The sequence below is a fragment of the Anas platyrhynchos genome, chromosome 3 (genome assembly GCF_047663525.1).
Source record: "Anas platyrhynchos isolate ZD024472 breed Pekin duck chromosome 3, IASCAAS_PekinDuck_T2T, whole genome shotgun sequence".
Classification (NCBI taxonomy): Eukaryota; Metazoa; Chordata; class Aves; order Anseriformes; family Anatidae; genus Anas; species Anas platyrhynchos.
This window is the reverse complement of record NC_092589.1, coordinates 105,634,398-105,649,151: the sequence shown is the minus strand read 5'-3', so window position 1 is coordinate 105,649,151 and position 14,754 is coordinate 105,634,398.

Here is a 14,754-nt window from a genome sequence, read left to right as displayed (position 1 = left end):
ATAATTTACTTAACGTATAGGGCTCCATTTGCAGAACCATTTGTCCGTACTTGATGAGCTTGTGTTTTGCTTCTGAGGCTGACAGCAAAGGAGTTGGAAGTAAAATGCTGTAGTGCATTTCTTTCTGCTTTTCACAGTACTTCTCTGTTCCTATAAAGGTAAGCATGATCAAATATTTAATCTGATTATAATTAATTATATTATTTTGATTCCAAATGCTGTTGTACAAATATTTATATGGAAAAATTCAAAATGGGAATAAGGAAAATGGCTGGTTTTGTTCAGAATTGAATTTGGTCTCATACTGGCAAAATAAATTGATATTTTTCATTTTTTTATTGATTTTTCCTTTTTGTTTGGGTACTCATTCCAAGCTTTTCAATAGATAAAAAAAAAAAGTCTAGTTACAGCCCATTCTAGCTATTTTTATTAAATGTAGCTACTCATTTGACTGGATCTAAATAACTTGCTGAACTAACTAAAAGACCGGAGATTTAAGGAAATTGTTTCCCCGAATTTAATTAGACAGACAGGCTTCCTCTGGATGTCTTCAGAGACATCCTCCTCCCCACTAAGTGCTTTCTGGGGTGGCTTCACTAGACATCTATGTTTTAGGTGAAATTTAAATGCCCAAATTATACAGGGCACTCAAAGCCCACAGTAACCAAGAGGCCTGGTCTTAATGACATGGAAGTGGAGTACCCCAGTGGAAATGACTGTGTTGCAGCATTTGGCCTCACGCCATGGCATTTTTTGGACCTACTGGTAGAAACACAGCCTGTATATAATCCTGTGCTGACATTCCTGAAGGGACACTGGTTCATGGGATATCTGCAGATCCAAAACCCACTTTTCTCTTGGTTTTGGAACTGTCTGCTGTTTGCAGTAGTCATACCTCCCTGGATTTCCATGAATTTCTGTATGAATTCAAATATTCAAAGTCTGGGTGCTTAGCTGGCACCCTGTGCTTGGCCACTGGAATGGAAAGAAAAAAAAAAAAAGAAAAAAGAAAAACAAATAACATGCACAAAACCCAAAAAACCCTCCACACAGCAGGGCTTCTAGTTATTGTGCTAATCAAAGCCAGCACTGTCAAAGGACCTGCTGAAAGGAGACTTACGTACACATCAAGCCTGCTCCAATTAAAAAATTGCTCATTGCCTAATTCATTAAACAGTAGGAAGTAGAAATGAAGCTTTAAATTTAGCAGAGATACTACTGCTAATTATTAACCACAGTCTCTCATTAAGCAGTTGTCTGTCATTCTGATGAACAATATGAACAAAAGAGGACAAAATATAATATACTAATCAAATCGTAATCTAATCATATCCAATCGAACAAGCATGTGGTCATTTTCTCAGAAGATCAACTGGTGGCCTTATCTTGCAATTGCTAATTAAGTGGGGCTTTATGGCTCGAAAATAACATGAATTATTTCCGTATCACATTCCTTTCTGTCACAAATAAGGAAGGAAGAGTACTCGGCACTTGAACAGAAAGCACTGCAGCGGGATGTAACTCAGTTTGCTGTCTTTGTGCTCCTTTATATGATAAAGGACAATTATCTTCACAGAAGCAAGTCTTACCATGTGGCTCTGTCTGGACTCTTCTGGCAGCCCTGGGAGTTACTCTGTGTAGATGTTACACAATTCACTGCTCCATGGGCTGGTTTCAAAAGCCAATTTGAGCCACTCTTATCTGCCATACTCATCAAATACAAAAAAAAGGGATCAATATCCAATTGCTCCATCTAGGTAGGTAGCAGGCTGTTTCAAAACCTCTCATGGTTGTGTTGAGCTCTGTGATTTCTCTCTGTGAACACAGAGGTAAATGCTGCCTTTGTGAACCTCAGGGTAATAGTTGAATGCAAAGTCTGCACTTATCACCGAAATCAGCTCTTTCCAAAGGAACTGTATCACAGAATCACAGAATCACAGAATTTCTAGGTTGGAAGAGACCTCAAGATCATCGAGTCCAACCTCTAACCTAACACTAACAGTCCCCACTAAACCATATCCCTAAGCTCTACATCTAAACGTCTTTTGAAGACTTCCAGGGATGGTGACTCCACCACCTCCCTGGGCAGCCCGTTCCAGTGCCTCACAACCCTTTCAGTAAAGAAATTCTTCCTAACATCTAACCTAAAACTCCCCTGGCGTAACTTTAGCCCATTCCCCCTCGTCCTGTCACCAGGCACATGGGAGAACAGGCCAACCCCCACCTCTCTACAGCCTCCTTTAATGTACTTATACATAGCAATAAGGTCACCCCTGAGCCTCCTCTTCTCTAGGTTGAACAAGCCCAGCTCCTTCAGCCGCTCCTCATAGGACTTGCTCTCCAGGCCCCTCACCAGCTTCGTCGCCCTTCTTTGGACCCGCTCAAGCACCTCGATGTCCTTCTTGTAGCGAGGGGCCCAAAACTGAACACAGTACTCGAGGTGCGGCCTCACCAGAGCCGAGTACAGGGGGACGATCACCTCCCTAGCCCTGCTGGTCACAGTGTTTCTGATACAAGCCAGGATGCCGTTGGCCTTCTTGGCCACCTGAGCACACTGCTGGCTCATATTCAGCCGACTGTCCACCATCACTCCCAGGTCCTTCTCTGCCTGGCAGCTCTCCAACCATTCCTCTCCCAGCCTGTAGTTCTGCTTGGGGTTATTGCGCCCCAGGTGCAGGACCCGGCACTTGGCCTTGTTGAACTTCATACAGTTGACCTCAGCCCATCGGTGCAGCCTATCCAGATCCTCCTGCAGAGCCTTCCTACCCTCGAGCAGATCGACACACGCACCTAGCTTGGTGTCATCTGCGAACTTACTGAGGGTGCACTCAATGCCGTCATCCAGATCATTGATGAAGATGTTGAAGAGGACCGGCCCCAGCACCGAGCCCTGGGGGACGCCACTAGTGACTGGCCTCCAACTGGACTTGGCTCCATTTACCACAACTCTTTGGGCCCGGCTATCCAGCCAGTTTCTAACCCAACGAAGCGTGCGCCAGTCCAAGCCAAGAGCAGCCAGTTTCTTGAGGAGAATGCTGTGGGAGACGGTGTCAAAAGCCTTGCTGAAGTCAAGGTAGACCACATCCACAGCCTTTCCCTCGTCCACCCAGCGCGTCACTTTGTCGTAGAAGGAGATCAGGTTCGTCAAGCAGGACCTGCCTTCCATAAACCCATGCTGGCTGGGCCTGATCGCCTGCTTGCCCTTCAAGTGCCGCATGATGACTCCCAAGAGGATCTGCTCCGTACAATCTGTAGATTGTAATGGCTTTTTGTTTTCTTTTTTGTTTTCTTTTTTTCTTTTTTTTTTTCCCCTCTGTAGGACTTGGATCAAACCAAATCTGATGGATCAGTCTTTCCTGTTGCTATTTCAGTTTTTCTACTTAGCTGTACAAATCTTAGGTGGCACTGGGGAAAAGTTGCAATTTGGGATCTCTGTCAAATCCTGCCTTGCCTCAGCTGAACTCAAAAGATTCCTAGCAAAGGGCATTCAAATCTGGGCTTCCATCTAAACATCTGTTGATGACTGCTGTCTTCCTCTCAAGCCCATTACCACTGTGGAAATGAAATACAGAAAGTCACAGTATGACACACCATGCAACAGTAAAAATAGCAAGAATTAACTGATACAGTTGTAGATGTTTGAAAGTTAGGTGCTTACATGTGAACTAGTCAGCCATGCTCACTTCCCAATCAATAGGCAATTGCAGAGGGTAATTCATTTGACCTAAATTGATATGCAGATATCATCATCATTTGATATGAAGATACCTTAAATTGAGAGAAGCTGACTTCTGGAGGAGCCTGTTTATGTCCAATGACTTTAGAGGGTCTCAGTTAATTAGTTTTGACTTAGCCATCTTTCAGGCAGATAACTACGCAGAGATAAATGCCAACTTGTATCTGCCATTCATGGCATAAAGATAATATAATCTACTGATATCATCTGCAGAATGTAAGAAGTCACAGGTCTGAGCTTCAAGCCTGTACAATTATTTTCTAGGATTCCTCCAATCAGGACTTTGGCACTTGACAGGAATGAGCTTCACTCAGTTGTTTGTTACATTTTAGCACCAGAGAAATTCATCAACATTTGAATCTAGGTTTCACAATATTTTGGAATTTTAACAGGTAGCTTAAAAAAAAAAAAAAAAAAAATCTATCCTGCACTGCTTTGTTTTACAATTCTGAGCTCACCACAATTCAACATTTCCTGGAGATAATTAAGGGTTATCCTTTTTCTTTGCTCCAGAGGTTCATTTTAAGACAGATCCAAAAGAAATGTTTAAAAGAGCACTGAAGATGTTCTTTTCCAAAGCAGATTGTTAATTAACCTTCCCCTTTTCAAAGCTTGTTAAAAATTGCACTGCTCTTTATGCTAATTATTCATCTCTTAACCTGCCATTTAATTCTGTGCCCTCGACCTTGGGATTGAAACCTTCATCCTCCCTTGGCTTGCAGATGGGTCAAAGGGCTGGTCCTTCAGTCCTTTATGTCTCCCTCCTAGACCTGGCTACCACGAAGATTCTGAAAGTTTCTATGAGCTGTCAGCATTTTCCCTTGTTACTGCCCTCCCTTATTATCAGTGAACTTCAAAGGTTTATTATTAGTGTATCACCTTAATTTGTATTAGATTTTGTGACTCCAATTACCATAGCAACCTAGTACAAAGCTATCCAAGAGGTAACATATTCACCTTGTCAGGAAAGTTCCATGTAGTTAAAGGACTTCAAATGAAAGAATTTGTCTTCAATTACCTATTACAGAAAGATTAATCATGGATGTTGCGTTCCCAAATTAAGATATTCCTACTCCTTTGCTCTAACCCGCTAGGATATGAAAGGCCTTCCTGGTCTTCCTGGTCTGTTTCAATAAAAAGGCAACATCAGCTGTAGAAGACAAGTGAACATGACCCCGTTAAATCTTAAAGTGTGCACACGAAGTCCAGTTTCCTGGAACATATCGGAACCAGTACAACACAGCACTCATGAGAGACTTCCCTTCAAATTTAGTCCTCCATGTCCCTCTGTCAAGCGCTTGGAATTATTCCCCTTGCTCTATGCCCTCTTCAACTGGCACAGCTGAAGCTGGAAGGTCTCGGCACCACTGGATTTATACACGGCCCTGAAGAAAACAGTGCAGCCTGATCACGCTAGCTTGCAATTGACTTTCCCATGCTGCTCAAAGATGGTCAGTAAAGTTCATTCACTGTCATAGATCCTGAGCTCCATGGGCTTGAGGAAAAGTCACCACTGTACATGTGTTGTAGAGTAACACTGATGTAAGCAAAACATTTGTTATAACCAGTCATGTAACCATGTACTGAAGTCTATGATGCAGCTGAAAAAAAAAAAAAAAAAAAGAGCTATCTCCCATGTTTTAAAAAAAATACTTTTGAAATGAATCCAGCTGTGCTCTTATCTTAATGGGAATGCTCAGTCTGTGCAGTGAAATATGGGAACGGTGCCAGAGACAGGACTCTACGCTGAATCCTTGCTGTCTTTGCACACAAGTTTTGCAGCTTTGCTGTGAGTTTAGGAACAGAACCAACTGACTGGGGTGGTATATACTCCAGGACAGTCAGAATGTGAAGCTGGAATGGCAAAAGATGTACTTCTGATGTACTTCTGTTTGGTTTTAGTGCCCCCTGACCACAGAGGTAAGCCGCGGTCAGAGCATGGTTCATGGTCCCACTCCAGCAGCAGTGACCAAGCACTGGGCTGCCCAACAGGGGATCCTAGACAGCTCCTCTAGGAGGAGCTAGACAAGGCCATCTGTGTGCCTTGTCATTCCTTTTCCCATTTCTCAACACTCCTTTTCACCACCCTTGTACCTCTCTTTCTCTACCTCAGCCTTCTCACAATAAACCCATCCCTAAATGCTTTTTTTTCTCTTTCTCCCCATTTTGTTGTATTTGTACCCAAATCTGACTGTTTTGATGCCATTACATAGGTCACCTTGGACCTCCATAGCAGCATGACTGACATGCTTTCCTGGGCACTGCTGGACTTGCAAGATTTTGTTCTGCAAAAGGTCCCCAGCACTCCCTGGTACATCCTTCCGATTATCTGTGATGTTGGGCTATTTCTCACATAGCCACCTGTGAAATCCAGCTTTTCCTCACAGTGCAATCCTTAACTTTTGGCAGGCTTTCATGTCATTAACTGTTAACATGCAGCATTTAGCACATCACACCATGCAGTTCTCCCCACCCTGCTCAGGGAGCCTCATCTCAGGCCAAGGTCTGGTCGGTGACCTGCAGTCCTCAAAAAGCACTTTACTCACAGAAAGGTAAGCTCATCTTGGGACAGGAGCAGCTGATTATTTTTTACTGGATATTATTTGTTATTTATTTATTTTACTATGAAATTCCAAGGCTTTCTCTTCTAGGAAATAGCAATATTCTATTCTATTCCTCCTCAAATGATGTGAAGTCCTTTGCTAATTAATAGGTGCACTTCGTCCCTGGGAGGATGACCAGTGTAGTGGCCAAGCACGAAGGAGCAGGTAACAATGTCACAGCAGACATTTCACTGAAGTCTGTAATTAAAGCAGAATAAAATCCCTTTAGTTCATACTTTTGTGCTTAAACTTTGACTCCATGTCTCCTGCAGAAACTCTTTGGGGGACTATTAAATTGTCTGTATCATATTTTTAGAAAAATATTCCCCCAGCTATTGCTAGGAAACAATTTTAATTTCACCGTCTTGGAGTTTAGTCTCAGCTTGAAGGATGTCTCCTAACCACCTGCAGCCCATATATCCTTAGACCACTTCTTCAAATCGAGATGAGCTCAAAGCACACACAAGAATGAGGTCTTCTTACATTTACCTGCCAGGAATCCTAAACAAATCTTTCTATGCCAGGAAAAGCTCAGATTTGGGAAAAGCTCAGATTTGGCAGGGCAGAGCAGCAAGCTAACAGTCTTTTCTGTTCTGAAACCTCTCCCTCCACAGCAAGTTCTCCCTCCTGCTTGGCATCAGGGGCTTTGGGAGGGAAGAGTCAGGATTTATCTTCCACCTCATTAGACACAACTCACTTGACCAATTCTGTGGCTTATTGTGAATGCAGACTCTGTATCTGCACACCAGATTTGCACTGGCCTCTCTGAGGAGGAATGGAAAATAGGACTAAGGTAGGGGGATGGAGACTGTGGCTGTCTCCAAGCCAGCCAAGCTGCTGGCTCCCATGCCCACCTGTCCCCTCTGGAGAGCTCCCTTCCCCAGCTCCTCACAGCGTGAGCAGGATGAAGTGGGATTGAATGACAGCTCTTTATTTTCCTGTCTTTAGAGCCTGCATTAATGAGATATGCAGATTAGCACACTAAAGTTAATTATTTTTTGACACAAACTAGGGAAGATGAATCACTGATGATTAAAGCGAGTTTAAAGGCTCTCTTTGCATGGCTTATGTAAACTGAAGGGGAAGCAGCAGTGTCTCACAGCTCTGGCGGTGCCTCAAACACCCCTGAGGGAGCAGGGGTAGGTGTTTCCATGGGCACGTTCCACGGCCACCAAAATTTGAGTTCTCCCCAGCAGAAGGTTTCCAAAACTGAGCAGTTTGCCATATGTGGGCAAAGTATCTGGAGGAGCTAATATTAAACAGAATGGGTAGGAACCCCAGGCTTCATCTAGGAAGCACAGGCTTCATCTACCTGAAGATTAGATGTTGGATTCACCCAGGTTCTTGGTTTGCTCAACAAACAGAAATATTCTATGATTCTGTGATGCTGTGATATGAACCTCTCCTGACCTATCTAGATATCTCTCTTGGTTTGAAATCAGTAGTTATCTCTCTTTCTTAGCTACAAAGGCAGCCTGCATCATGCATGTAACTTTGTCGTGGAGGTCAGGCAAATGACTCCCATAATAGATGGTTATTTTTCTGCATTTTTCCCCTGGGCTTTTCTAATCAGAAAGAAAAACACCGAAATAAACAGTTTTAAAAAATGGGTTTGGATCAAGTGTTACTTTTTGGATCAAGTTAAGTTTAAAGTTAAATTAAAGTTAAATTTTTGGATCAGGTTTAAGTTTAAGTTTGGATCAAGTTAAGTGTAAAAAAAGTTATTGGTTTTCTGGAAGGGAAAGTTTCACCTTGAAATTTTGCTTTGCATCTTGTCTCCTGGCTCCAGAAGCCGTGTAAGAAGTGTACCTACAGGGAGAAAACAAGCTATGCTGAAACCCGTCAGACCGTTCATTTGAATAAATTAAGCCGGAGGCACTTGATTTTCTGGAGTGGCTTCATTATTGGAAGAATCCATGATGCAATTTTGTCCCAGCTAGTACTTTCACAGATAGTCCTTGGGTTTGCTTTTGGAGTAAACACAAGCCAGGCATCAATCCAGATGCAAACAACATTTTTCAGAAGCTAAAGAGCTCCATAGTGTGGTAGTGGCCACAGCAGGCCAATTTGGCCCGAAGGCCAAAAAGGGATCCAGATTTTGCTCAGCTTACTGACAGAGGTATAACAGCAGCGCGTCAACAACCCAAAGCAATGGAAACCAAAGTCATATGCTTCCCTCAGCAGTTCTGGCATAAGTACATTGAACTTGACCAATTCAGTCATAAAATGGGAAATTTTTGACTTATATGCTTAAGGATGAGAATACAACATGAAACTAACCATAAATTATTCCCCTCTTTATCTGTCTTGTGAAATCTAAGCTCTGGATTTTGCATTCCCTGCCAGTGTTACTATCGTCACATGCAGCAGAGTAAGGAAAACAACCCAATTGCTTTCTGAGTGGTTTAACAGAAGCATCCTGGGCAGATTACCACAAGAGCAAAAAGCCAGGTTGCAACCCTGGAGCTGCACAGAGTCAGATGTTCAAATACAGGCTCTAGCAGGAGTGGCACTTGTAGAAATCATACATTGCCTCCTGATCGTACGTACTTGTACACAGAGCTTTCATTCATCTCACTGACCTGTGGGGCCAGCTGGTATGTTCTTATTGTTTATTTCTTATGAGGCACCTCCAGAGGCATAAATTTGAAACCCAGGGATAGCAGACAGGCATTGAAATCCATCTGCCTCCTGTACTGCTGCCCTGTCAGTGTGATTTCAGCAGCTGTAGCTGTACAAGAGCTGTGAAAAACAGACCTCTCCTTTATGCCCTGAAGTCTTGGCACTGAAGCCACCCTGACCTGGGCACAGCAGGCCTGGTGGCTCACCTAAAACCACAATAGTGGCAAACTCAGGGATCAAATCCCACTCACGGTGCAGCAGCCCCTTTGCAGCTGAGCAGTGCTCTGGCAGGCAGCTCTGCAGGAAAGAGGCTGTGCTGACATCTGATGAGACTTCTGAAAACCGGCATTTTCTGTCTCTGCTGAGCACTAAAGATCACAAAGCTCTTTAAACCGAGGGTCTGCTCAGCTGTAATTAGCCAGGTTTTCTCCTCTGCCCTCCTGAAGGGTGGCATACAGTTGGCTGCTGACCTGAGAACTGTATGGCTATGGAGTGTTGTTAAGCCCAAAGGTGAATACAGGCCAATAAATGTAAAATAATCGTTTTGTGACCAGCTGTGGCACTCAGATCTCAAGCAGTGAAATGTCCTGCAAGTTTTCTTCGAGATTGTGCTCCAATCAGTATCAGAGAAAATCAGCTGAGTACATAAATGTTCTCTCTACATCCCCTCCAAGGAACTCACAAAAGCAAAGAAGAGCTTTGTGTTCCTCAAACTTCACATTTCACAACAGAAATTCTGATCAGTCCCGATAATTACACATACATGAACCTTCCTACATGGTTACTATTTCCTTTGAATAGAGCAGAGACGTTTTGAAGCAGTCACTGACGAGCACATTCGGTTTCATGAGTTCCTTTTGAATCTCTTAGCATCCATACAGGGCCCTGTTCGTGAAACAAATGTTCTTCCACATTCAAGAAATCACTTGCTACAATTTTTAGCAATGTTGTAAGGACATGTTCTAACATTCCCCTTCATTATCGCGTTGTCAACCTCCTAAATTAACATTCAAGATTGTATCTCTCTGTCCTAGACCGAGCTGACAGAACTCATGGGTTTTAATTTGTATCATCGCCCAGTTCTCTGCAATTAAGTTAATTTCCCTAAGCTGGGTGAGAAGGAAAATGCCACCACTCACTCTTACTCTACTATCTCCGTTTCCTTTATACCTGGCGACACAGCACGAACATTTGCCTGTTAGCGGAGTGTCCCTATCAAGTACGGATGACCTTACATGATACTGATGATGTTAGGATTGGTAACAGGAACTTTAGGGTGGGTTCCAGAAGGGAAATGTCTGGATATGGATGCACCTGGATGCATGGAAGAAGAGGAGGTGTAAGAATGGCAGGTGATGATAGCACCTCAGTTAGAGCATCGTCAAGACCATAGAGCACTTACTACCAACCCTCAGGTGAGGTTGGGTTTTGGGGTAGAAATAAGAAATTCTAATGACTGAGGTGACTCACGGTGGTGTGGCAAAAAGATCAAAATACTGGAGGGGAAGACGTACGAGGAACGGCTGAGGGCACTGGGCCTGTTCAGCCTGGAGAAGAGGAGGCTGAGGGGAGACCTCATCGCAGTCTACAACTTCCTCGTAAGGGGGTGTCGAGAGGCAGGAGACCTTTTCTCCATTAACACCAGTGACAGGACCCGCGGGAACAGGGTTAAGCTGAAGCAGGGGAAGTTTAGGCTTGACATCAGGAGGGGGTTCTTCACAGAGAGAGTGGTTGCACACTGGAACAGGCTCCCCAGGGAAGTGGTCACTGCACCGAGCCTGACTGAATTTAAGAAGAGATTGGACTGTGCGCTTAGTCACATGGTCTGAACTTTTGGGTAGACCTGTGCGGTGTCAAGAGTTGGACTTGATGATCCTTAAGGGTCCCTTCCAACTCAGGATATTCTATGATTCTATGATTCTATGATTCTAAAATCACCGCCAGCTTCTGTGTGCACGAAAGCTTATCCAAAATTATCAAATGTTTATCATCCTAGGGAGGACACAGGAATCATAATGAACACAGCAACCAGAGTCCTCTCTATTTTTTTATTTTTTTTTTCACCACAAGGGTTCTGGGCCGTGTCTTGGAATTCTTTCCACCACAAGGAATCGTGTCCACCTGATCCACGAGATCAGGTGCCTGAATGCTGGACAGGCTATTTCGGCACTTGTGTCCTGGTGCTTGAGACCACACAGGCATGAGGATGGGAGCAATTGTTTCATTTTGTAAATATCATTGTAAATATAGAAAACCTTTCCCTCCATATTTACAGTAGTGTTCCTACAGTGTAGCAGCTTCGTTTCCTACAGTGATATGATGCAATATGAGGCAGTGGGATCTTTTTCTTCCACAGGAGCACTGTAAAATTCAGTGCATGAAATTGTCATTTGCTCAGCTGGGACGAAATAATAGCATTTAACTCTTGAACTTTGCTCATTTTTAAACTGTGGTTGTCTGCTTGTCTAAAAGGTATGGACTGGTTCCGACAGGAATATACTTGCTGAAGCTCAAGGAACTTTGTTTTAACCCAGGTTAGTCTAGACTAGCAGAAGGAACCCTTCTTGCCCTCAAGTTGGTGCCTATATCAACTTAAGACTACCCAGTAAAAAATACGACTCACTAGGTCTGATCTTGCCTCAGTTGAACGTTAGCAAACCCTGTGCAACTTATGTCAGCACAGTAACTCAGTTCTACTTCTGGTGCCTTTGATCAAGAAGTTAAGGACTGTAGGATTCACTCCCCTTCACCCCTTTTCAGTCTTCTCCTCCTCCCTTGATGTCGGCTCCCCAGCACGCCTCCCCTGCACGAACAAGGCTGTCTGGGCAGAGCCCCAGCTCTACAGAGGCTCAAAGCAAAGCAAACAGCACCATCTGCCAGCTACTCCCAATCACTGCAAGGAGCAATCCTGCGGCAGCAGGGGGTGAGAAAAGGATAAATCATGCCCCAGAAAAATCATTCTCTCCCAGAGAATCCCTCTAAAAAGTAGCAGGGGGGAGTCACTAGTCCGTCCTTTTCTTCCCTCCCTCCCTTTTTCCAGATACATCCCTTCGGCTGCGTGTATCTGAATGAAGCTGTTCCCCTACACAGGTGGAGCAGGATAGAGAATTTAATTTATTTTTATTTTTATTTATTTACTGGGAAGCAATGCATCTTCTGGTAGCACACAAACAGGTCACTTAAGAAAACAGACCCCAGGACTCCTCTGGTCTTGACCTAAGTCACCATCACAACCACCACCACTCCCAGGAAAGGGGAAAAAGAGAGTTCTCCAGATTTTGTCTGCCAAAAAAATATAAACATGCCACAGATCTTATTTGCCTGCAATGCCCTTTCCTCAGCCTGCTCCTCTGCACAGTAATGATAATTAGCTTTCTCCATAATGACATATTTTAATTAGTGACAATGGGAGGCCGAGTCAGAGGAAAAGGTAAGTTGCTCTGCATGCAGACTTGCAAACTCAGGCACAGCAAACCTGTGGCAGAGCAAGGGCTAGGAGCCAGCAGGATCCAACCACCAGCACAAGGAAAACACGTTCCTTGTCAAGATGCTTAATACAGATTTCACACAGTTCTTCTCCGTACTCCTAAATGCCATCAGTTTCGTCCAGACAGAGTACCAGCTGGTGTCTGGAGATAAGATGCTTTGATTTTTTGCTTGTAACTTGTTTGTCACTCAAATGAGAAACTGCAGAACGTACAACGCAAATGAACAAATAGTTGAAAAATAAAGGACATTGCACCACTGAAAGCCTGGATGCCACCTCTTAAACTACAGTTATAGGCAGGGAGCAGCACTATCAGTTAGGACCTTAGGGTTTCTAGTAATATAAGAGACACTACTGGAATATTAAATGAAACAGAGTAGCAGCAAATATCCATGGGCATGTGGGATGAGTAGCTTCTGGTTCTTCAAACCAGCAGCCTGGACAGCTGCAAGACCCAAGACCCTGAAGCTTTCATCATGGCTCTGGGTTCTCTTCCTCCCCTCTCATGGGTCTTTTTGCACTGGAAGAGTTCAGGTGAAGCTGGTTGCTGTTTCATGTTAGCATCTTTCCTGAGAAATTCAGTATCTATAATGTGTTTGCCACAGTATCAAACACACAGTTGTTTTACAGTGTGTTGCACCTGTTTGTTTGTACACTTAGCCAAAGATCTGCATTTATGTCTCTTTATCATGATGGATGGTGTAATAAAGACAGGGATAGCAGTATGTGACCTACTCATTCAAGTAAAATATAGTTCTAATGCTAGAAATGCTATCACTTTATCTGTTCTGAGGCCCAGAGAAATTGTTATTTCCTTACACTGATCAGTGTACTTATTTATTGCCTGATTCTTGAAGAGATTTCTAAACCTATTTCAGTTGCAAACTGGCTGCTGGGAAGATATTGTAAAGATATTTGATAACACACAATCAACCAATTCAATGGAAGCTAAATACATCTTGCCTTTAAAAGCCTCCTGCTTTGCAAGGACCCAAAGACTGCTATTCTTAGTGCTGGGCACTGCTGCTGCTTTGTTATTCAGAGCATCTGAATGTGGAGCAAGGACACCTGACTTGAAATAAAGACAGCAAGGTGATAAATCCACACTGCCTGGCTGCTGAAGGCTGATCTGCCTCTCACCTTGCCTTTTAACTGCCTCTCCAACCCGCTAACACCGCTTTGTTTCAGGTCACCAACTTTCATGCATGGTCCTGTGACATTCAGACACCAGCAAAGGCACCGAGCTGGCTGAGCGCTGATATAAGGAGTCAGTAATAATAGTGCATTGAAAAGAAAATCAATCTGCCCATGAACACCATACACCACTGAGCTGGAGTGGCACACAAAGATGAGCTTCACACAGGCAGGGCATGAAGACAGAAAGTCAGGTAGGCTAAACTCCTTACAGCATCTCTCTGAAAGGGAAACCCAAATTACAGCTGGGCAGTCCCCATCAGGGCACACAAGTGACGCCGTGTTTCATCACCAGTGCTCTCAGACCACCGCCCTTTTTCACTGCCAGGAGAGGTACAAAACAAGCCATCTTTGCAGCAAGTTATGCAGTGAAGCATACTTGCTTTCCTAAGTCACAACGGAGTGCAGGACCTTGATCCAATTGACAGAAACCCCTCAATTTTCCCAGGTTTAAGTACATAAAAGAAGGCAATATTTAGTCTTGCAGTTTATAATAATAATAATAATAATAATAATAATAATAATAATAATAATAATAATAATAATAATAATAATAAAGCATTCCTGAATTGAAGATCAGACCTTACCTAGCAATACTAGGGCGGATCCCCACCATAACTTTTTTAACACTAATACAATATTTTTTGTTATTCTCTTAAACTCCTGAAATTGAGAGGTGGTGCAACGCAGCAGAGGCAATGTAACAAGGAGGTACCACATAACAGGTAACAAGTAACAAGCTAAAATATGTCACAACTTCTTACTGTGTGTATGAAGATTATATGTGTGTGTGTGTGTGCATTTTTTATGGTTTTTAATGATCTTTAAATGTTTTACAGGGCACTCATGCAGACATGAGTCTGAACTTTGTGAGCTCTAACTACAAGCTCACAAATCTTATGGCAAATGAGGCTATGAGCAAAATAGAGTGCGTAGGAGAAAGTCATAAGATACCTTATGAGATAAATAAATTTTCTTCTATTTTCCACCATATAACATTTACATATTCTCATTTTATTGTCTCATTTATCTCAGTATTAGCTGCATAATGAGTGACCTATACTATTCTGGTCTGTTGTTTTATTGCTTTTTTTTTCAAGTTTGCTAAGTTT